Raw genomic sequence first — 23,787 nt, forward strand, 5'->3', positions numbered from 1 at the left:
TGTGTTGGTATCATAAAACTTGGGAAACTTCAACAAAACTCACAGATCTGCACCCCCAGAACCTTCCATTGGTGCCAATAGGGTCCCACCCCCCGCTGAAATTAGGCTTGAAGGAAGCAGGCCACTGTAGCCATTTGAATATTTTTTTTTGGGGGGGGGGGTTTAGTGCCTGGGCAGTTCCTTCAGTTTGCAGAAGTGCCCACAGGCCCACCAAAGGTTGCCGACCCCCTGCACTAGGTTAAAACCACAGGAAATCAGGCACATGCTGCTGATTTTCTGGTTACTTGATTGGGTCCTTTGGTTGACTAATCAAGATAATGAAAACCATAGTCTAAAGACTGTGGCATGGATTCTGAGATATGGTCACTTAAAGCAGCTCACAGAATGAAGGTTTCAAGGTCTCTCCTCCCACCACAGCCAAATGTGCTCTACAAAATCTGGGGGGGGGGGGGCAGGGGACTCTCCTGAACAATCAGGTGGGGCATGGGGAGGTGCTGATGCAGGTAAGAGGGGGTGGAAAACTCTGCTTGCCTGATATTCCTTAAACTGTCTTGTTTTAGGATTCAAGTTCAATTTGTAATTCTGCTCTCACTAGCATTCCCCATGCCCCCCCCCATATTATTCAGGAGAGTTCCCCAAACCTCCAAGAGATATTGGGGGGCACAGCTGCCTCTTAGGGATGGGAGGGTATAGGAGACTCTTCTGCCATGAATTCTCTTAAATTAACATCTTAGGACCCCAGTCTCTACCTACCTACCTACCTACCTACCTACCTATTGACATACAGATGCAGCTACGCCCCCATAATATCCTAAAATAATGATTTACAATCCACTACGTAATTAGAAAATATGATAGGCTGGAAAAGAAAGTGGTGCTATTAAACTATGTTTCCATTCATGTAATAAAGCTTCAGATGACCAGAACAACGAACCCAGATAAAGCTTACCTAGCTGGTGTGTGAATAGAGAATTGCCAGCCTTCTTTCATGAAAATTGTCAAAATAGATAAAACTACTTGCTAAACTGCAATTTGGCCTCTAATTCTTTTTTTTTTTTTTTTTTTTGGAAACAAATAAACTCTTCATCCACAGTACGACTAAACAGTACAAATCAGGGTTGCCAACTTGAGTAAAATATTGTGGTAAGCCCTGCCATGCACAATTGATCACATGACACAGTGCACACACACCATTTGAATGGGGATGCCTATCAATTTTGTGGGAGCCATCCCCCACAAATATTTTATTAGGGAGTTCAAAGTCCCCACAGCCCCTGGGAGTTGGCTCCTGTGGTATAAATTCATCCCCTGTGTTCATCCTAACTTTAAGAAGAAGAAGAAGAAGAAGAAGAGTTTAGATTTGATATCCCGCCTTTCACTCGCTTTAAAGAGTCTCAAAGCGGCTAACATTCTCCTTTCCCTTCCTCCCCCACAACAAACACTCTGTGGGGTGAGTGGGGCTGAGAGACTTCAAAGAAGTGTGACTGGCCCAAGGTCACCCAGCAGCTGCATGTGGAGGAGCGGAGACGCGAACCCGGTTCACCAGATTAGGAGTCTACCGCTCTTAACCACTACCACCACACTGGCTCCTTTAGAACCATTAGTTATATTCCTCAGAACAACACCAGGCATCAAGGGAGTCCAAGCTGGAAAACAAAACTATACAATCAGACTATTCACTGACAATTTAATGATTATGACACCTAACCTCCAGAACAATACTTTGAGAGCTTAACAAATTTGCAACACTGTCAGGCCTGTTGGTTAACATCTCAAAATCTGAATCTTTATGCTTCAGTGTATCACCTAAGATCCAAAAAGCATTCACAGTACTCACAGGCATTGTCACACGAAACTTAGATATTTAGGAATAATTATAACAAGAAACCTTAACAGACTATATTCACAAAACTAACCCCCTGTATGGCAGACAATTCTTCAAAAGTTGAAACAATGGCACAAAACCCATTTTATATTCCCAAATTAGCAATGGTAAAAATAATGATCCTATCCAAACTGCTGTTTCTATTCCAGTCGCTCCCAATTAGGATCACACTCAATGAGATACGAAAAAATTGGAATTTGTTTATTTTTTCCTGTAAAAGACCCAGGAGAAATGCTAAACTCCTTCTGTAGTGGAAGTACTAGAAGGCTATGGCATCCCAAACCTGAAGCTTTATTTCACTGCTAACCAAGTAATACATGCCACCCCTTTTATTTTAGACATACCTCAAAACAATGTGTCCAAACAGAACTACTTGAAGGAATTCCAACTTCTGCTCGCCCCACACCCAGTACATATCTCCACATCTGGTGGGAATGTACAAAAATCTAGCCTTTCTGGAATTCAATAGTCCAAGAAATTAATAAAATAACAAAACAACAATTGGAAGTCAATCCAAAATTAGCTTTATTCAATTCATTTCAAGACACTGATCTGGATTTACATAATAAAGATTTCATAAGCTGTTTATTATAAGCGGCGAGATGCAACACAGCTAGATACTGGAAAGACCTTTGTGGCACAACAATAGACAATTGGTACAAAATAGTTTCGGAAACAGCACTGCTTGAGAGATTAACACATAAACTACAGTTGACGCAAGGACAGATCAAGAAAGATGGCATTACCCTGGTGTCGTTTAATTTCATAACATGCCAGTATTCCAGAAATGGAACAATCCCTCTCATTAGATTTTGGCTCAGTCTGGTTTATGTCAATTTAAATTTAAACATAAATTATTATCTTCACTTTGAGCCCCCGCCCCCTTCAGCAATATACCAACACTTTATATTGTTTCATTGGTAACACAGAAGGGAAAAATGACTATTACGCTTAATCTAAGCACAACCACAAGGGCTCTTGATTGGGCATTTAGCTATGTGATGTTGAATGTTATCTGCTAATTCTGTTCTATCCTGTTTGTTTTTGTTTAAACCACTTTACACACCAAGAACCTATGCATTGATCATTAATATTGTACCATATATTACTGCAAATTTATGATGCTATTTTTGTGATATATAAATGACACAAGACGGCTTGGTCTATTAATTTGTATCATTTATTATTCCTATGATCCTTGTTCATAAAACCCATTTAAAATTTATTTTAAAAAACCACAACACACAAGTGTCAAGCAGCCCTTGTGAACGTGCTCTATTTCTCACAATGGCTCATCATACCACTGTATGCTCTCCTTCCTGGGGGTCATTTGGATTATAGTCAAATTACAACTCTCCCTCCACAGCAGTGAAGATCAGCATCAAATAATGCTAAAGCTGTTTAGTCTGGACACCTACTGGACCTCCAGTCACTACGAAAACACTAGTCTACATAGCAGCTACACAAATGGGGGAACTGGCTTTTAAAACTTTTTTTTGCTTAATGCACCTGGACTTCCTCAGGGCTTCCTCAAAAGTCCCTGGGTATATTGTCCCACTGATGTAGCATGGCAGCCTTGGTTGCAAAATGTATCCGGCATGGCAGTTGGCAGCTGTATTGTGCAATTTTCATTAACTTACGGAAACCACTGTGCGAGATTGGAGAGACAGGGAGAGAAATTTCCAGCCCATCTGTCACTCCAGCTGCAGTCATATGTCTGGCTGTCAGCTGACAGGGTGCACCCATGGACAATGCAAGCGTTGCGACCTCCAAAAGGTTTCCTCCTTAAATTTGTTCCTTTCCATGGGAGTGAGAAGCACAGGGTACCTAGCCTAAATCACTGAAGACCACTCAGTAGCAACTCCCCTCCCAGTTGACATTTCTGATCCGACATTCGTTTTCATTTGTGCACTAGGCACATGCATGTTTTCACCTTTGCTGAATTTTATTACTGGCTTTCTTTATTTTGTTCTCCCGATCAAAATTTGGCTTATTATATTTTAATCACCATCTAAAATTATTTTGATGGGAAAACAAGATGGTTAGTCTATGAGTTCTAGAATGACACTGAAGTGAAAGCCCTGGGGAGTTCTTTGGGAGCCAAACTTTCAGCTCAGAATGAATGATTGCAATCCTGTTGACATTGTCACTTGCTGAAGGGGAGGTGTTATTAGTAGCAGTAGTGTTGTTTAGTCGTGTCCGACTCTTCGTGACCCCATGGACCAGAGCACGCCAGGCTCTCCTGTCTTCCACTGCCTCCCGCAGTTTGGTCAAACTCATGTTCGTAGCTTCGAGAACACTGTCCAGCCATCTCGTCCTCTGTCGTCCTCTTCTCCTTGTGCCCTCCATTTCCCCCAACATCAGGGTCTTTTCCAGGGGGTCTTCTCTTCTCATGAGGTGGCCAAAGTATTGGAGCCTCAGCTTCACGATCTGTCCTTCCAGTGAGCACTCAGGGATGATAGGAGTAGTATTGTTCTTGTTTGTTTGTTTGTTTGTTGAAACCCTACCCAAATCTGGAGTGGAGTCCTTGAGATGGTTGACTGGTGCCTTGTAGGCCTCCTTCCAGCAACTCCTGCAGCCATGCTGGTACCAAAAAATATTGCTCTGCTTTCTTTTGGACCACACCAGCAAAGCCGAGATGGGGGTCTTGTTGTCTGGGCAGCCCAGGACCACCATACACACTGCTCAGCTTTGCACGCCAGAGAGGTCACTTTGGTGCAGCTAACGCAGTGGTTTGGCTTCACCCCCCAAGGCACACTCCATTGTCTCTTGAGACAGATGGGTGCCAACAACAATTTTATCCCCTCAAAGAGCACAGTGGTTGCAAAGGGAAGACCTGTACCTGTAACTGAAATCCCAGTTGTTTTGCCCTTTTTGTACTTTGGATGCTTAACTGAAACACCTTCATTGCCATTCCTCGTGCGGCTGCTCCTTCCCACTTTCCCCTCAAGTCACCTTCAGTTCATTTCAGCCTCTGCAGACATATTAAATCCGGTGAAGTCTGCCGAGGCAAACATGCCGCCATTCCATTACTCCACTGTCAGCATCTGTTACACTTGTGAGAATCAAGCACTGAATCAGAAAATAATAACAGTGGCATTATGATTGGAGGGGAGAGAAGATTAGAAGAAGAAGAAAACTCAGTTAGGGCCATGTAGGTCTCTTCACCGTTTATTGCACATTGCAGTTTGGTCTGTCCCCCCCCCCCCCCCGGTTTCCTTGTTACATTTTCTTACACGTCAGAGGTTGCTGGTTTTTAACTCAGGAACAAATGGCCGGTCTCATCAGAGAAATCAATGCGTGTTATTTCAGAAACAGTCTGTATGAAAGTTTCATTGCTTACTTTGCCTGAGATTTAAAAACCTGCTCACCTATAATCATTTAACACCTGCATTGGACTAACTATGTGGTGGTACACTTGAGATTGGCTTGGAAATTGCTGCTAGTGCAGGATGCTGCTGCCTAGCTGAGTAACTCCGTATCGGCATGTTACAGTGGGGTTGAAAGTTCTGCAGTGGCTGCCAGTACATTCCTGAACTAAGGTATGTCTGTTAGTGTTGTCATGAAAAGCAGTGATCATAGTACAGCAAGTAAATCAAAGTTACCACAAGGTGGAAAGTCTAGGGCGCAATGTGCAAAAGGCGAGTACCGTCTGCAAAGAAAGAGCGCTGTCGGTAAAAAAGTGCCATGTGGGAAACTGTGGTGTTCAAAGAGTTACATTTGCTTACTGAATAGTTGTAAAAGCTTGTAAGGTGAGTGTGTTGAGAGTCTTCTTCCTGAACTTTGAGGTTGGCGGCATATCATTCTTGACCAAGAATGAAGCTTGAAGTTTTGCCTCTCTGCCTGGTTTATTGACTCCTTTAGGCAACAAGCTAACGGTGAAGCCATCCATCTGTATCTCAACAGACAATGGAGTGCACTTCTGAGGGAGAATCAAACCACTATATTAGCAACACTGAAACCAAACTCCAAATGGTCTAGGGCCAGGTTACCTGAAGGACCACCTTTTCCCTTATATAGTACACCAGTTGGACTGCTGTGATATCAACATAAATAATATATATAAAAATATAAAGGAGTCAGAAATGTAACATATTTCATCATAGTGCAAAAGACTGTGATCAGGTGACTTGAGTGCCTGCTCAGTCTGCTGCCCAGGTACTCACTGTGGGTGAGCAACTTCAAGGTCTCTCCTACTCTCCTACTCTCTTCAAGCTGGACTTGGACTGGATAGCTCTTCATACAGAGGACTGTAATACAGTCTACACTGAACCAAATGAGGCCCAGACTTTAAACCAGCTGCCTTGTAATAGAGGACCATCCTCTATAAAGTAGGACACGTGGCCTTCCTATCAGGGCTCACATATCTTAAGAAAATCTTCTCCAGTATGAGCCTTTTGAAGATCATTGAGAGCCCTGCTTAGAGAACCCAGGTTTTGGAAGGTTAAAATATCACTTTGGAAGGTGAAGTTGCACTTACTGGCTAGCTCTGGCTTTGTGGAATGTCCTCTCCTGAGAGATTCTTCAGTGTTCCTGTCTCCTAGATGCGCTGTGTGTATAGCTCTCTCCGTGTATGTGTGTTTTTATACACATACAGTGACAATTTCTTAGGAGATTTGTTTCCTTTCGATCCCAAATAGATTTTGCAGAGTGGAAACACAAATATCCCTAGAGATTTTCATCATTCCCACTCTACTAATGCTAAATTTCCTTTTATTAAGGTAAAAGGTAAAGGACCCTTCAACGGTTAAGTCCAGTCAAAGACTACTATGGGGTTGCGGTGCTCACCTCGCTTCAGGCCGAGGGAACCAGCGTTTGTGGTTCGAGGACCCGATCCCCGCAAAGTGGAATGAATACACAAGGACACGTGATATAAGGTTAATGGGCAAGAAAAGGCCACAACTTTATTGATTACAGCAAGTGAAAAGGTATTGGCTTAGGCATTGGATTACGTCAGCTGACTCCACCCCCTCAGAGAGGGGTGAGTCTAAAACAGGGGGGTTTATTCACCAGTAGGTGGAGCCTGTTGATGCTAATCCAACTATAAGCTCTCCCCTGATGTCACCGAGGGTCGTGCCATGGCCTCCCACAATGCAGGCATCGGACAGAATACACGACCGCCGGATTCCTTTAACGGAATACCCAAAAATTGAAGGCGTAGGCGATGACCACACCTAGCGCTTCGACACACCACAACACATTATTCCAATGCCTAACCTACCCACCAATACCACGAAAGTTGTGACGATTGCTACGAGGTAGGCGAAAAAACCAAAAAGCCTAATGCCAAATGGAAAAATTCCTACCAGGCCCCCCGGACAACCAGGGCGACCAACCTAAGGTCCATAGCAAGGCCAAAGAAAACTGAGACCCTGAACTCAAAGGGAGTGGAGGGTGGGTGACTCGCAACGGGACAACGAAGAGTGAGGCAGGGGGGCTGGCGCCGCAACAATTTAGGCTGCTGTACACGCCCCCTTGGAGGCACCTGGTTGGGTGCCTGCCGGTGGGCGTGGGCGCCAGCCAGGTGAGTGGGAGGCAGGGGGCTAACGCCTCAGCTCCCGCCCACAACCACTCCCCTCTCTTCCAGGAGGAGAGTCTTTGTCCACAGACAGTTTTCCGGGTCATGTGGCCAGCATGACTAAACCACTTCTGGCACAACGGAACACCATGACAGAAACCAGAGCGCATGGAAACAATTGGAGCGCACACCATCGCACAGATTCGAACCGCCGACCTTCTGATTGGCAAGCCCAAGAGGCTCAGTGGTGTAGACCACAGCTCTGCCCACGTCTCTTTACTTTTATTAATAACACATCAAAAGTTGCTACAATTATCCTTAGTCCTTTGGTGTGTCATCATTTATAACCCCTTTGTTATCTCTTGCTATGTTTTCTTCATTTCTAGTTATTACACCTAAATGTCCCTTTTGATCATTATGGGACCCTGTGTTGTTCTATACAATTGTTGTACAAAAGAACAACTCTTAAAGGGTTTTTTTTACAAAACAAAAAACAACTTACTAATTTACAGACAGTCAATGCCAGCTGATAATGTAGCTCAACTTAACCTGCCAAGGTGTGACTAGAAAATAAAAATGGGAGAAGGTCAAGAGGCAGTTCTGAATGTGGGCAAAGAGAAGCAATGGGAAGTTCTGAACCTGGCTGGAACAGGCCTGAGGGTGGGGATACTGGTGTAATTTTGGTGATTGATGCTGCTTTAGGATTTGAGCTGGTGCTGGTGTAAAGCAGAAGGAAGCCTTTCTTCCAGAGACTCCTCCAAACAGCCTGCGTATTGAGCATTTATCCTGATTTGCTTGCTCAAAGCTTACATGGGATTTAGACTCTCCAGTCTTTACGGAGCACTGGTTCTTGTTTGTTTGCAGGGCAATGAGCATTCACCGTACATTCATCCTGATTTGCTTGAGGTGGGTTTATACTTCCTATTAATCCTTCACCCCACACTTCTCAGTGAATTCCCTTATCACTTTCTTCACTGCAAAAAGTTGGCTGCTTTATTTTTATTTTTTAAAAGATTTTATTGCTTTGCAAAAGTATGTCCATTGTCTCTTTTAAAGTGGATTTGTTGTACTAGGACAGAGCTAGTCAAATGCGATGGCCTCTAGATTTATTTATTAGGTTTGCCAGTCGCTTTATCTTGCCCAGGGCAACCCAAAGCAACTTTCAACCAAACAAGTAGACAAGAAACCTCACATAGATACATTAGAACACAATGGAAGTAGTCATAAACAACAAATAAAACATCTAAAAGTGCACACTTCCACTCATCCCATGTCTAGAAAGCATGGGTCCAAGCAGTTTTCCTTTGCTGCACCTCTTTCCTTCTTTGGTCCTACGAATGTATATTGAAGTAGGTCGTCGTCCCCCCAAGAAGATGCATCACGTCCTAATTTCTTTTCTCCTTGTCTACCACTCACCTGTCTTTTTAGCAGTTTTCAGCAGTTAAGTCATCTTTACAGTGGTAACAGTTTTTAGTTTGCCATCTTTTTTTCTCGGGATGGTTTAAAAAATACTGTTTATTGGAGTTATTATTCTTTGAATATTCTGTTTTTATTTGTCCTTCTATTAATGTGGGACATTGGCATTTGCTTTATAGTGTTAATTTATCTATTTGGAGCTTTTTTTAGTGTTGAATTTGTGGCATTATATATCTTAGTTTTAATTGTTAAGTTTTCTAACACAATTTTTTCACACTTTTATTGTTTTATCTCTTTGTAAACCCCTTTAAGGGTCTTTATAAAGCAACAACACCAAGCCGTGAATAAATTTTATTAAATAAAATAAATAAACTGATGATGAATACTTTCTCATACAGTCCATATCAATACTTTACAAATGTGGATCCTTCCATCCTCAGAGGCCTCCATAATAACCCAGATGCCACCCTGAGCAGCCAAGCTGTAGGCTTGAGTGAAAACAATGAATGAGGACCTATAGCTGGTATTGTCGATGGTGCAGAGGATATATAGATGAGCAGCAAATTGTATGAGGGAGAAAAAGTGACCTCCATGCACCCCAGGCTGGGTTTAGGGAAGGCTTACAAGTCAAGGAATTTATAAGGCACAAGTGTGGATATCAGGGTTGTTTTGCACAGTGGAAAGAAACAAAGGAGAATTATGAATCACCCATCAATCTTATTTCCCCGCTTCTGCTGTAACATGGCAAGTGGGAATCAGGCAGTATCCACAGGCACCAGAAAACTTCAGGATGCTGCTGCCCTTAGTCATCGTAGGTGTGTCAGTCATACCAAAATGTTCTCAAGTATATATGGAGGAAATGCCAGCTATACTTCTGGCAGCTGGCCTAATCTTTTCTGAGATAGGACATAAGGGAGAGCTCCACCAGTCTGATCAAAGGCAATGGTTGTGTGGCTTAGTTTGTTTACTTATTTGCTTGTTTGATAGATATTTGTACCCTGACTCATTACAACACCCCCCCCCAGAACACTTCTGTTAACTATCATTAAAGATCAACAAACATGAAGATAAACTAAGGAAATAAAATAAGATGAGACAGTAAGAGCAGTTCAGCAGTGGAACGGACTCCCTTAGAAGATGGAGGAAGCTTGTTTTCTGCTGCCCCAGGACTCAAACCAATGGCTTCAAGTTACCAGAAAGGAATAACTTTCCGGCAGTAAGAGCTGTTTGACAGTGGAATGTGCTCCCTCAGGAAGTGATGGGCTCTCCTTCGTTGGAGGTTTTTAAGCAAAGGTTGGAATGGCCATCTGTGAGGGATGCTCTGAGGCTCCTGCATTGCAGGAGGTTGGACTAGATAACTCTCAGGATCCTCTACAATTCTATATTCTATGGTTCTAGGAGAAACCTGAAATGAATGTGTGTCCGGTGTGTGTAATGACTGCTCTACAGTGCTGTTTCCAAGTACCTGATTTTTCCTAAAATAGTGATTTGATTTTCATTTGGTTTATTATACTTCTGTGCCACTTTTCATTCAAATGAATCCCAAAGTAGCTTACAAACAATAAATAACAATAACATGAGAAAACATAATTCAGAACAAATCCAAGCTGGATAGCACAATTAAAGCAAAAGTCATACAATAATGATTAGCAAATCAATACAGCATGTATAATCTATAAAAAACAGTATTAACAGCATTAACAGAATAGCAACCAAAAAATAAACTAAGCACTGGTAAGTTCATACACACACTCTCCACCCCCCGTGATTCATAATCTTTCACTCTATCCAGCTCATTAAAATGAACATATTGCCTGTGGCAGCAATTCCCTTCTGAAGATTCCTCAGGCTGGAAGTGGGGCAGCACAGGTGAAACCAACCAGCCCCTGATGGCAAACAGAGTCTCTCTCCCCTCACTTGTGCACACGTCCCCCTAATACACATGTTTGTATTCAGTTTTTGTCCTCCATTTTGCAACTACATTGCAAAATTCAGGATTTTGAAAGATAGCTGCATTTTAGTTCAACTATTGGGCCCAGAACTTTGAATCAGATACATTCACATACCCTCCAACATTCCTCTGGTGAAAATAGGGATGGGGAATAGGGATAGCCCCACAAAGCCTCCTGAGCGAAGAGGGAGGAGCGCTCCCTCTTTGCTCAGGAGGCTTTGCATTGCTTTCTTAGTTCTTGTTTTCCTCCCCTAAAAACTAGGTGCATCTTATGGTTCGGTGCGTCTAATAGAGTGAAAAATACGGTAACAACCTTGCCGCCGTAGTCACATACATAAATATTGGTCTGACCGTTCTTTTTATTTCCTCTGACATGATACCTAGGAGAAAGGATTCTGGGGTTTTTTTCAAATGAAAATCTAAACATCTTTTTCAATTCATTTTCCCCCAGAATTTTCCCCAAAATATTTCCCCAGAATCCCACTATCCCTTTGCACTCCCACCACATGTGTAGAAAGGTTCCTGCCCCGTTTTTGCATCTCCAACAAACATCACTACAGTTTTTATACCTTTTTGCCAGTCTAACCGGACTGCCTTCAAATGTCTTCTAAAGGTTCAGGTGTCACATAACTCCATACCCTCCAACATTTCTCCAATGAAAATAGGGACCCTAAGGAAAAGCAGGACATTCTGGGATCAAATCAGAAACTGGGGCTGTCCCTGGAAAATAGAGACACTTGGAGGGTCTGAATTCATATTAAAATTCAAACCAAACAAATCCCCCCATCATCCCTAATGATGGCCACCAACATGAAAAAGGAATTGCTGTTGGAGACCAGTTGCTAGAAATCACAGGTACTTGGTTGTGGGCTCCCTACAGGCCTCTAGGTAAGAAAAGGAACTATGTCGCACTATGATGGGCCTTTGACCTGATTCAGCAGGGCTCAGCTGCCCCCTCTATATTGAAGCAGAGGTCTGAAAGAGGCCGCTATGCACAATCAGTGTTCCCAATGACACAAAGATGCCTATGGCTGTACACGCAGAAGCCCCTTTCAGACCTTCAGCTGAATGCATGGAGGTCGGGGCAGAGGCAGCAGATGTTCAGAGACTGGGGCAAGGGCCAGTGGGCACAACAGTGCTCCCCCTCTGTGTGTTCTGTCTGCACACCAGGAAGTCTGGAAAAGACTGTTTTTGAGCAATGCTCTTCTGCCTGGTGTATGAAGGCAGGTGGCCATTTCCCTTGCAAACTCTTAAGCAAAACTTTTTGGTGACTGATGAAGATGGCAACTGATGCCTTCTCTTCCCCCGAAATGTTTAGAATGCTGATGCACTTAAATCTTACTCATTCTTCCACAAAATCCCCTTCTCTTACTGCCAGCCATGTCAGTACCTGGGCAAAAGAATCACCTGAGCTTTCAATCATTCATAATAAGGGCAAAAGGTTTGTCTCTTTATGCACATGTGTGCTTTGACAAAATGGCAGGAATGCTAGCTGCGAAATAGGTGGTGACAAGAAGGACTGTGCTAGCAGTGATGGAGGCACAATTCAGAAAGGCGACGTTATGTATGATTATGTTCACACTGTACTTCCCAAACCGATGCACAAACCAAAGCGTAGCTATCCTTCAAAGATCCCACTTTCTCAAATTTTGTGATTCAGTTTTCTAATTTAAAAAAATGTACAAAAAATAGAACATATTAGTGGAAAGGTGGGCATAAGAATACTTATATTGGTAAAAATGACACACAATAATGCATTTAGTGGGAAATGCTTGCAAAAATGGATGTATTAGGAGAAATGCACATACAAATGCACATGAATTTTCATGGAAACTCTTAACCTTTTATAGTTGAGGGTGTATCTCCAGACCAGAAGATACAGCTTCCAGCCAGATAGGAAGCCTAGCATTTCGCAAACCATTGCATAGTTCTGTTTCTGTGTTGTTGTCGTCTAATAGCTTGCATGGATGCGTGGATGGATGCATTCGGGGTTTTTTAAGAATGCTTTCCTCTTGCACTGATATACTCCCAAGCATTTCTTCGAGAGGAGACTGGGAGCTCACAACAGCTGCAAGTTGAAAAGGTTGGCTCTGGTGCTGAACATTTCAGAGAACAATTAGTGCTTCCAGTAAAACTCCAGGCTTGGCTGCAGAGAGGAGAATGATATGGGAGGGGGAACCGAAGGGGGGGGGAGAGAAAGAGAGACAGGAAGCAAAGCAGGAAGTGTGCATCGGCACTTCAGGAAGTTAGCGGTACAAAAGCCAAAGCTGGCTGGGCTGCAGCAGCATTCCTAAGCAGTGGAAACCCGAGTCGCTCTTCCTGCAGCATGCCTGGAATGCTTCTGGCTTTGCTTGAGCCCTTCTGCTGACCTGGCAGCTCAAGGAGTGACTAACTCACTCGCTGTTTGGGATAAGGAATCATAGAATCATAGAATCATAGAATCATAGAGTTGGAAGAGACCACAAGGGTCATCGAGTCCAACCCCCTGCCAAGCAGGAAACACCATCAGAGCACTCCTGACATATGGTTGTCAAGCCTCTGCTTAAAGACCTCCAAAGAAGGAGACTCCACCACACTCCTTGGCAGCAAATTCCACTGTCGAACAGCTCTTACTGTCAGGAAGTTCTTCCTAATGTTTAGGTGGAATCTTCTTTCTTGTAGTTTGTATCCATTGCTCCGTGTCCGCTTCTCTGGAGCAGCAGAAAACAACCTTTCTCCCTCCTCTATGTGACATCCTTTTATATATTTGAACATGGCTATCATATCACCCCTTAACCTCCTCTTCTCCAGGCTAAACATGCCCAGCTCCCTTAGCCGATCCTCATAAGGCATTGTTTCCAGGCCTTTGACCATTTTGGTTGCCCTCCACTGTACACGTTCTAGTTTGTCAGTGTCCTTCTTGAACTGTGGTGCCCAGAACTGGACACAGTACTCCAGGTGAGGTCTGACCAGAGCAGAATACAGTGGCACTATAACTTCCCTTGATCTAGATGCTATACTCCTATTGATGCAGCCCAGAATTGCATTGGCTTTTTTAGCTGCCGCGTCACACTGTTGGCTCATGTTAAGTTTGTGGTCAACCAAGACTCCTAGATCCTTTTCACATGTACTGCTCTCAAGCCAGGTGTCACCCATCTTGTATTTGTGCCTCTCATTTTTTTTTGCCCAAGTGCAATACTTTACATTTCTCCCTGTTAAAATTCATCTTGTTTGTTTTGGCCCAGTTCTCTAATCTGTCAAGGTCGTTTTGAAGTGTGATCCTGTCTTCTGGGGTGTTAGCCACCCCTCCCAGTTTGGTGTCATCTGCAAATTTGATCAGGATGCCCTTGAGTCCATCATCCAAGTCGTTGATAAAGATGTTGAATAAGACCGGGCCCAAGACAGAACCCTGTGGCACCCCACTAGTCACTCTTCTCCAGGATGAAGAGGAACCATTGATGAGCACCCTTTGGGTCCGGTCAGTCAGCCAGTTACAAATCCACTGAGTGGTAGCATAGTCAAGACCGCATTTTACCAGCTTCTTTACAAGAATATCATGGGGCACCTTGTCAAATGCCTTGCTGAAATCAAGGTAGACTACATCCACTGCGTTCCCTTCATCTACCAGGCTTGTAATTCTGTCAAAAAATGAGATCAGGTTAGTCTGACATGACTTATTTTTCAGAAATCCATGCTGACTATTGGTGATCACAGCATTCCTTTCTAGGTGCTCACAGATTGTTTGCTTAATGATCTGCTCCAGAATCTTCCCTGGTATTGATGTTAGACTGACTGGGCGGTAATTATTTGGGAGTGGGAAAGGCTGAATGTTTCAGTGTGGGAAATGTCTTCTGTGGGTGGAATCCCATTGCAGTTATGCTTTCTAGGAGATGTGGGTCACTCTGCGTACTCTGGGATTCAAGGAGGATCACAGCACACATTGCATTGAAATGGATAATGGATGCAGAATACGCTGTTCAGGAAATCTCAGCTTTCTTATTTCAAAAAGTCCCAAAAAATCTACAAACACACTACGGCAGCCATCCTGGGCCCAGTTCTTCCAGGGGAAGAGAGATCTGGCCACAACTTTGTGTATCCCTTTGCTCAGTAAACCCTTTATACAAAAAAACTTTCTACCACAATATAAAGGGGAGATTATTTCTACAAGGATGCCCTTTATCAATCAGCCTTCAAACTTTCTGAGCTGTCCCTGAAGCCCCTCAGGGCAGCTTCCAGATATGAGGCCATTAAAATAAGAAAAGACCACAATAAGTTTTGGAAATGAGGACTAAAGTTTGCTAGAATATGGAGTTTAAAGAAAAACATACTGCATGCAAAGTTTACAGAAAACCATCAAATTTCTCAATGGAGCAAAATAAACGAATAAAGAAGATTAAAATGCTATCCACTTTCCCTGAAGTTAAAATGTCCCTCACCTTACTGGATTCTCTGAGGACTCTTGCTATGGAGTACCATCCCTTAACTCTTCGTTTGCCTTTCTTCCAGGCTCACAATTCCCAGAGTTCCCTAGAAAGAGGGATTGTGAGGGGAATAGGAGTCTCCTAAAAACTCTCATGTCCCTTAACAAACTGCACTTCCTTCCACATTTCAGAGGAAAGGCAATGGGAGGAGTTTGTTCTCTCTAGATTATGCCTGATGGGATAAGCGGCACTGAGATGCCGTCATGTTCACTGTGTGGTCCCTTATTGGCTGGGTTTCCTCATGGACCAGGATCCTTTATTGGCTGGGATCATGCAGCAAAGAAAAAGGTCCTAAAAATGGCAGAGAAGTAGCAGGATCCTGGCGCTTTGTCATTCTCCTGAATGAACTGTAACTGTACCATGCTATGTACGCAAAGAGTAAGTTATCCGTATGTGCTGAAAAGCTTTTCTGAGTAAAGGGGCTTTCGTAGTTCCATTCTCTTTTACTTTGGTAGCCCCGATTTTGTCCTCAAGACTGTGGCAATGGTGTTGCCAACACAGGGCTGCCACCAGACTGCAATCCTAACCTCATTTAGCAAGGAGTAAACCTCATTGAATTCAGCAGGACTTACTTCTGAGTAGACATAGATCACATCCACTGTTGTTTGTTCAGCAGGCCAGAAATTAGAACTCTGTGAGTGGAAAACTACAGCTCCCAGGATTCATTGGGGGAAGCCATGTGTTTTAAATGCATGGTGTGGATGAGCTCGTGGTTAGGACTGCAGCCTTAAGTCATGCTTAGAGTCTGTTCTAAGCATGACAAAGTCTGGAATCCAACTCATATTGTAGGTATTTTCATGAGTATCCTGGTATTCCTGATCCTGACTTTATTTATTCACATTTCTTAAAGGCCTATCATGGTACATAGCCTAATGATAATTAGTTACCCAGACATCCTATGACAAAAGCAGAACTCTGCTTTCAGGAAAGGAAATCCCAGTTTCCCCAAGAGCCTGTGCATGCCAGAGAGCGCCTGCCATCATAGAGCAGGAAGAGTTTGTTAGGAATGAACAAGGAAGTGGAGCCAATGGCTCCATCAGCAGAGCAAAATTCTCACGACCGGAAAATTGGAAATAGAAAACTTGGGGGGAAATTGCTAAGATCTTGAGAGCTAATAGTAAAATGTCTATGGAGTTTTGAAGCTAGACTACATTGTTGCTGTACTCTAATGGCGGCTGGAAAAGCTACAAGTTCATCTGTGATTTTTGTTAAGAGAAAATCAAACAATTGAATGACTAGAAATAGGCAACAGTTTACTTACTCTTCATTTACAAGAAGGGCCCAGTGGGTCAATCAGGGTAGGGATATTGCAATTCCATTTTCTACAATCAGCGTCATCAAGGAATTGGAAACCCTCTGTTTCTTTGTCCTAGTAGTTAACCCTGCTAAACCCATCAGGTGAAGGAACATAACAAGTCCAGAGAAACAGCTGCTGCTATCACCTTGGAAGCCACTATTTCAAGGCACACGGTTTCTCTTACTCAGTGGCTCAATGGGTCAGTGCATCTGGCTATGAACCTGAAGGTTGGTGGTTTGAGCCCACCCAGGGATGGCTGTGGGCAGGACTGCATATTTAGATGTACAGTGGTACCTCGTGTAACAGACGCTTCAGGTTACAGACACTTCAGGTTACAGACTCCACTAACCCAGAAATAGTACCTCGGGTTAAGAACTTTGCTTCAGGATGAGAACAGAAATCGTGCAGCGGCGGTGCAGCAGCAGCAGCAGGAGGCCCCATTAGCTAAAGTGGTACCTCAGGTTAAGAACAGTTTCAGGTTAAGAATGGACCTCCAGAACAAATTAAGTTCTTAACCTGAGGTACTACTGTATCCATAACCTAACACGCCAGTGAAGTTATGAGAGGAAAGCTAATGTTGGTTTAAGGCTACCCAGGTAGAACCTCCATGTAGATGTACAGTACCATCCCCAGTGAGACACACCATTATTTTCTGAACCAAAACACATAGAAATATACAGAGTCAAAACTTTGGCAGGTTTTTCATTTTCTGCTCACAGATCTTCTGGGGGAACTCCTCGTGGATGTTCAGTCTGAGCATAGTCACCTCTTTGTGCATTCCTTGATGTGACTTTCACTTCACAAGGACTCCCGCTAGAGAATGGCCACCCCAATGATCTTGAGGTCGAAAGGCAGCTAATCTTTAAGACAATAAGGCAAGGACAGGAAGGCTCCAGGCACACTATGCCAGAAGTTCCTTTCAGACAAGATAATTCCAAGTGGCTCAGTAGTTTGAGTAAGATACAGCATCATGAGGCTGGGCGGAGGAATTGTCCTTGAAAATATGTGCATAGACCCATTTCTTCCTGGCGCTGGGAGGTTTGGGCTGAGGTGGGAAGGAGGAGAGAGGGTGGAGGGGAGCCTTGCAGAAGGGCAACTGAGTGGGAGAGTGGGAGAGGAAGTTGGAGGGGAGGAAAAAGGGTGAGTCCAAAAAACCTTAAAGAGCAATTAGTCAAAGCTGAACTGTTTTTCTAAACTCTTAACGAAAACAAAGAGTGGGGCATGGCCCAGATGGTGCCAGGGGATCAAATAAACGTCGCACTCAGGAAGCAGGTGCTACTGGGAATGTTTCCTGCCAGCCTCACTGCTGCTCACAGCCGCTTTTATTATTTGTTATTTTTCATGACTGCAGCTGGGGTTTCCCTCCAGCTGTGTGGAAATATGTTTAAAGCTGGTTGTTACTGGAGCGCAGGAGAGGGAGGGCTCAGGAGGGCTGATCAACAAGCTTGAAATGTCAGGCTTTCTTGGGAAAGGTGTAAGGAACCATCTGGATCTGGTTTCCCTGGCAAGGCTGGGATTTCCTTGTCTAACCTCGTCAAAGGCCCTTCGCAATCTCACCACCTTCCTAGTTTTCTCAGGCCTGCAGTTGTGCCCGTTCTATAGTCCTTCCAAAACGGATGAATGGCTCCACTTTCTCATGCATGTTGCTTTGCCTTGAAAATATTGTCTGTGCGATAACAGAATCAGAAGTTGAAGACAGCTGAGGATCACTTGGTCCAGAGTTTTTCAAAGATATTTCTGCAATTCAGAAAAAGCTAGCACCACTTCCCAAGAAACATTCTGTCCAACCTGCCAAGTTTCAGTCAAGTCTCTCTGTAGTTATGTCGTCACTGCCTCTTATTCCATAGTGGTTCAGCCAGTTTCTGGTGCTACCAGGAGGTTGTAACTCCCCTCATGTAGTTACCATGTAATGCAAGGGTGGGGAACTGGCTCACCTTAAAGGGACTTTTTTGACAAATGGGTGGGGCCACATGCCTGTCAATCATCTGACATCTTATGAAGTCAGCTGATTACACTTCAATGGAAGAATCAAGAGTGCACTCAAATTCTTCCTTTCTAGCCATGCTTTAATTAAATTGGAAAACCCTAATTGAGCCCAATCCCTTCTAGAGCACTCATATGTTGCACAGGAAATGGTGGATCACAAGCAAGAGAAGGGACATAGGCATGCTTGTAGGACAAGGCCTGTATTTAGCAAAGGATATATAGATGTGGCAGGTAAGCAACACTGAACGATTCTCCCCTAGGGGTTTGTTCAAGAAAGAATATTTCTGTGTCAGGGATCCAGTGGAGCACTTGTGCTAGAGGAAGGCACTTCCACTGACACTGAGTGTGAGACCCTGACCCTGGCTCTATCTTCAGCCTCTTCTGCTACATCAAATGCTGTCCTGACTTTCAGAAGCAGCCTTTGGTAAGTGGTGAGGGGGGCAGGGGGAACAGCTGAGGGAAGAAGAAGGGGCCTCTGGTCTGCTCATGGCTTGTAGGATCAAAGCCTTTTTTTACACATTTTCACAGCCTCAGGTGTGTGGGGGTGTGGGGTGGGAATATAGTTCTGTGTAGAAACTTTCTTCATTACAATTCTAATGGATTACTCTGATTCTTTTATTGGTGGTGATGAAGGGGCAGGTGGATATATATGAGATTCAAAATGAGGCGCTGGTACTTATCTCTTACTAAAAGTGTTGGGAGCACCAGCACAAAATGGCTGCCATAGTCAGCAAAAAAAGAGAGGTGATGTTATCTCATACCAGTGAGTTCCATCACACACAAAAACACTGCTTTTGTTGATTTCACATATTAAAACGAAATCCTGCTTTTTGGTCAAAAACTCTCTCATAGTGATTAACGACAAAACAGTGCAGCCTCCTTAAAGAAGAAACTACAAATAATTAAAACACCCCAAACTACAACAAGTATAAAGCCATAAAGGAGTGGCTGAAGACCAAATTGATTAACGCACACAGAGTCCCAGTGTCTGCTGAAAGGCAAGCAGTGATGAGACCAGATGGGCCTTTTAAAGGAAGGCATTCCATAGTGTAGGGGCTACAACTGAAGAGCCCTTGCCTCTGGTGCCTGTTTGCCCCACTTCAACTGACAGGGAAAAACAGAGCAAAGCTTCTGCAGTTGATCTGAGCCCATGGACCGTTTTGTATGGGAGGGGATATATTTCAGAAGACTTTGCCACTTAGGACTTTAAAGGTCAGCAAACACTAACATCGTGAAATTGAAGAGGAACAAGTAGGGAACCAGTGGAAACGGAACAGTATCGAGGTTGCGTTCTTCATATTTTTCAAAAACGGCTGGCTCTCTTTATCATGTCAGAAGCTTTCGTGGACTAGAGTCCATGTCGTACTTCAGATGAATTGGACTGTAGTCCACAAAAGTTTAGGCAAAAATCAGATTTGTTAGTCTTTATGGTTCCATAAGTCTCTTTGTTAGCTTTGTGTCAACAGGCTTAGATGGCTGCTCCTCCGCAAATAGGTGCTAATACTAACTGTTCTTGCTATGAAGTAGACAGCAAGTAGTGTTCAACTGGAGCAGCAGCACAGTTAAACAACAAGCCTTCCATCCTGCCCTTTCCACCCACTGATGTGTTCTACTCCAGCCAAAATGTCCAAGAACCATTTAGAACCCCTGGTCTCCAAAACAAGGCCAACCAGAGGGAATATCATTAAGCATGGGCAGTGATTAGCCAGGCCTTCTCCAGAAACCTTAGTACATAGTGTTCTTTACCTTGAAGCCTCATAGGTGCTGGGACTGAGTCATCTACAAGGTGGAGAGCAACTCCACTGAAAAGCCACCAGCCGGCAACATCTTTAGTTATAAAACAACGTCACCTTTCAAACATGGGCTGCTTGGTACTTATCCCAAATGCATTCTTTGTTCCTTCATTGGCTGCTTGAGAGACTGACCTCCTCCACCAAACCCCTGTTACAGAGGACACCCATCAGCAGGCCCATAGCAAGATCAGGAGCAATATAGGTAATGCCAGGTGTCGAATCCATGGAGGGTTGGGGTAGCGATCAGTACTAAATCACAATGTTGGTAGCTAGGAAGCTAAAGGTTATGTTTAGCTTCAGTGGTAGAGCATCAGCTTTGCAAGCAGGAGGTCCTAGGTTCAGTCCTCAGCATCTTCTAGGACTGGGCAAGACAGCTATGTTGTTCAGATATTCATTTATTAATTCCTATAGTAAAGCCAGTCTTATCCCTAACACTCAGGTGGCCTATGTTTTCTTAACTCATTCATCTTGAAACCTGTGACCAAGGCCATTCCCATTTAGCCTGGGGAGGAACTCAGTCTGAGAGATAGTGATGTCCCCAATGTCACTATATCTGTCTAGGGAAATGTGGCCCAAGCCTAACGCTACCCTTGTATGAGGGATAAATATTGAGTCCACCTGCTCTGTCTTACCTGTCCAATCGTATGCACATCCACACACAAACCCTCGCACACATGCAATGCAACCTGACAACTGCCTCTCAAAGATCAGCGACAGAGTTATTACTAATGCACATTATTTCCTGTTTCCTAGGGTGAAAGCAGATGTCTGCTTACCGCATGTTCGCTGCTTAGAAATGTGCCACATGGCAGCTCCTAACCGCATGGGGATGCGGCCATCTGTAAGTGCCTGGACATGTGGTGAGGTGAGCCTTATCACACTTCTGCAACCACTCAGAAATCCACATAAACAAGGGGGTGTGGGAATGCTCTGGTTGCCGTGTGGCTGAAACCTATAGGCAACTACCTTCCCATTCAGTTAGAGCCACCGTGAGACGTTTTAAAGGGGAGGGACCATGTGGTCAGGGGCGATTTGCCCTCCCATGCATTGTGCACTGCATCACACTGCCTCCTCAAAGTCTGCAAAAAGAAAAGTCATTTTCCCCCTACATAGCCAGGATATCCCCCACAATAAATAGCCATCACTTGCTAGAAGTTGCACTTCTGTTACAACACCTATATTGACACAAACTCACCCTTTTCTATCACTATACCAATTTGTGAGATTCTTTTTTTAAAAAAAATCACCATTCTTTATTTCAGTTATTATTATTATATTTTTGCTGGCTGTGTCCTCTGCTGCTGTGCAAACCCAGTGCTAATCTGCTCAGCTCACTCACCTCCATCATTTGTTATTTGAAAAAGAAAGTGTCAAAGGGTAACAAAACTGCGCTGCAGTTTTGTGGACCGTTAACCCAGCTTTCATCTGCATCTGCCTTGCCATTTCATACTATGAACCTCTTAAATGTTAATGCCAAGTGCTCCCCATTCCCCCAAGTGGTGAGAAGTCCAGAGGCAAGACTATGTAGGGTTTGGCCTCTTCTGGCTGAGAGAGAGCATTGGAGGCATATGGTATCTGTTTCTGTAATCTTTGTTGTATTTCCATACACACGCGCACACACACACACAGTTGGAGGAAGCAACCAGGTTCCTAAATAGGCAACAACACCATGGATCCTGCTTCGGCATCCCCATAGCAACAGTGGGGAGCCCTACACCCCCAGAGGTGGGGGCCTTCTTCATATGGAAATGCTCCAAATGGGAACCAAATAGCTGGCGTCCCTTGATGTGTCATTGGGTGATGATGATGATGATGATGATGATGATGATGATGATGATGATAATATATTATTTATACCCCGCCTATCTGGCTGGGTTTCCCTAACCACTCCAGGCAGCTTCCAACAAAATATTAAAATACAATAGTCCTTCAGATGGCAGGAGGTTCTAAAGATACAATAAAATACAATAGTCCTTCAAATGGCAGGAGGTTCTAAAGAGCATCCGTACTGCAGACCCTGCAAGCTCTATGGTCACTTCTAGTCAGCCTCCTCTCTTCACTAGAACCATCAATCCAACTTTTATTGCTTTGTTGACATGAACGCTGTTGCCTGTGGTGACAACTGAGGGCAGTGGAAACCATTCTGCATGGACTTACCCTACATGGTTGGTTGTTTATGAAATCAGGCCTTGGAAAAAAGAGACAGTTTGCTCTTTGGATTCCCTCTCGGAGCCTCAGGATACAAACTTTCCATTAGCACTGGTTGGGTGTGTGCAGCTGTGCGCTTGCAAAGGCCAGCAATGGAATATACTGCTAAATATAACACAATCCGGAAACAGGTGAGTGGAGAAGTCAAGTGCATTTATTACAGGAGAGCTTTCAGGCTGTCAGTCCTGTGGGCAGTCTATACAGGGTGTCCTTTGAATCACTCCCACTTATTTCCCATTACCATTAACAGCGACCCGCCCTCCATTAGCCTGAAGGGAACACCCCATGGAGTCTTTTATGACCACCTGAGCACCTGCCCAATGATGGGAGGGGCTTCCTCATCAAGGGCAGCAACCCTGTTTTATGGCATTTCCTCCCGCAGCTTTTACTTCTCATGTAACTTTTTAAGTCAAAGTGCGCAATTTAAGTAGCATGTTCAATGCACATAGTGCTCTGTGGTCATGTTTTGAAGTGACACTGAAGATGGGCTAATTTCCTTCCTCCAGCAATTTTTATTTCACATGCAAGTTTTTCAGCCAGTGTATAGAACTTCCGTTGTACAAAGGGCTCTATAATCATAATCTTTTGAAGCAACCATCCAAGGTGCACTAATTCACATTCCATTTTACAAACGAAGAATTGAATCTGAGTGGGAGAGACTAGCCTACAGTCTCACACCAGGACAGAAAAAAACCTAAGCCCAACACTATCTTTTGTATTTCACCAGCCCCAATGTGCCAGAAAAACTCTCATGTACCATTTGTTTTGTCTCATATTGATTTGACTAGGTGGGCAAGCACCACCCATTTATAAAAGTTGATGAGCCTGGAAAACAGCTCAAGTGCACCAAATTATTTACCATTTAACATTCCATGCAAACTCAGTTGGTGATCAGTTCCATTGATTGAAAAAACTGAAAGCTGGTCACCACCAGGGCCGAACTTACCAGGAAGCAGTTGTGTGTTTTCATTCACAGGGAAAATAGCAATTCTGTGGAGTGCCATCCGGAAAATAGTGCAGAAAGAAAGGGTTAACTCCCCAAGCCACGATCCAGACCAAATTTCTCTGCGTAGCTACAATTACACTGCTTTAAAAAAAAAAAAAAAGAGGGAAATCTGATCACGGACCTTAAGTGTCATGCCTATTTGGTCCTCAAGCTCTTCTTGAAGATGCTCAGCCAATTTATTATGTATATATCCTCAAAGAGGTATATGTAAGATTCTCACCTGGTCTCCTATCCATACACTGATGCAATCCAGATTTGCTTAGCTTT

At 43.8% G+C, this 23,787-nt stretch overlaps 1 long non-coding RNA gene across 1 annotated transcript; it reads left to right on the forward strand.

Moving 5' to 3' along the window:
• Positions 1-11,569: 11,569 nt before the first annotated feature.
• LOC310667261 lies at positions 11,570-23,517 on the forward strand. The gene is made up of 4 exons (XR_014506243.1): positions 11,570-11,625; positions 18,787-18,937; positions 21,060-21,171; positions 23,491-23,517. It is a non-coding gene; the product is annotated as an uncharacterized lncRNA (long non-coding RNA).
• The last annotated feature ends 270 nt before the right edge of the window (positions 23,518-23,787 follow it).

This window comes from Podarcis tiliguerta, assembly GCF_965153285.1.
Source record: "Podarcis tiliguerta genome assembly, chromosome: 2".
NCBI classification, from domain to species: Eukaryota; Metazoa; Chordata; class Lepidosauria; order Squamata; family Lacertidae; genus Podarcis; species Podarcis tiliguerta.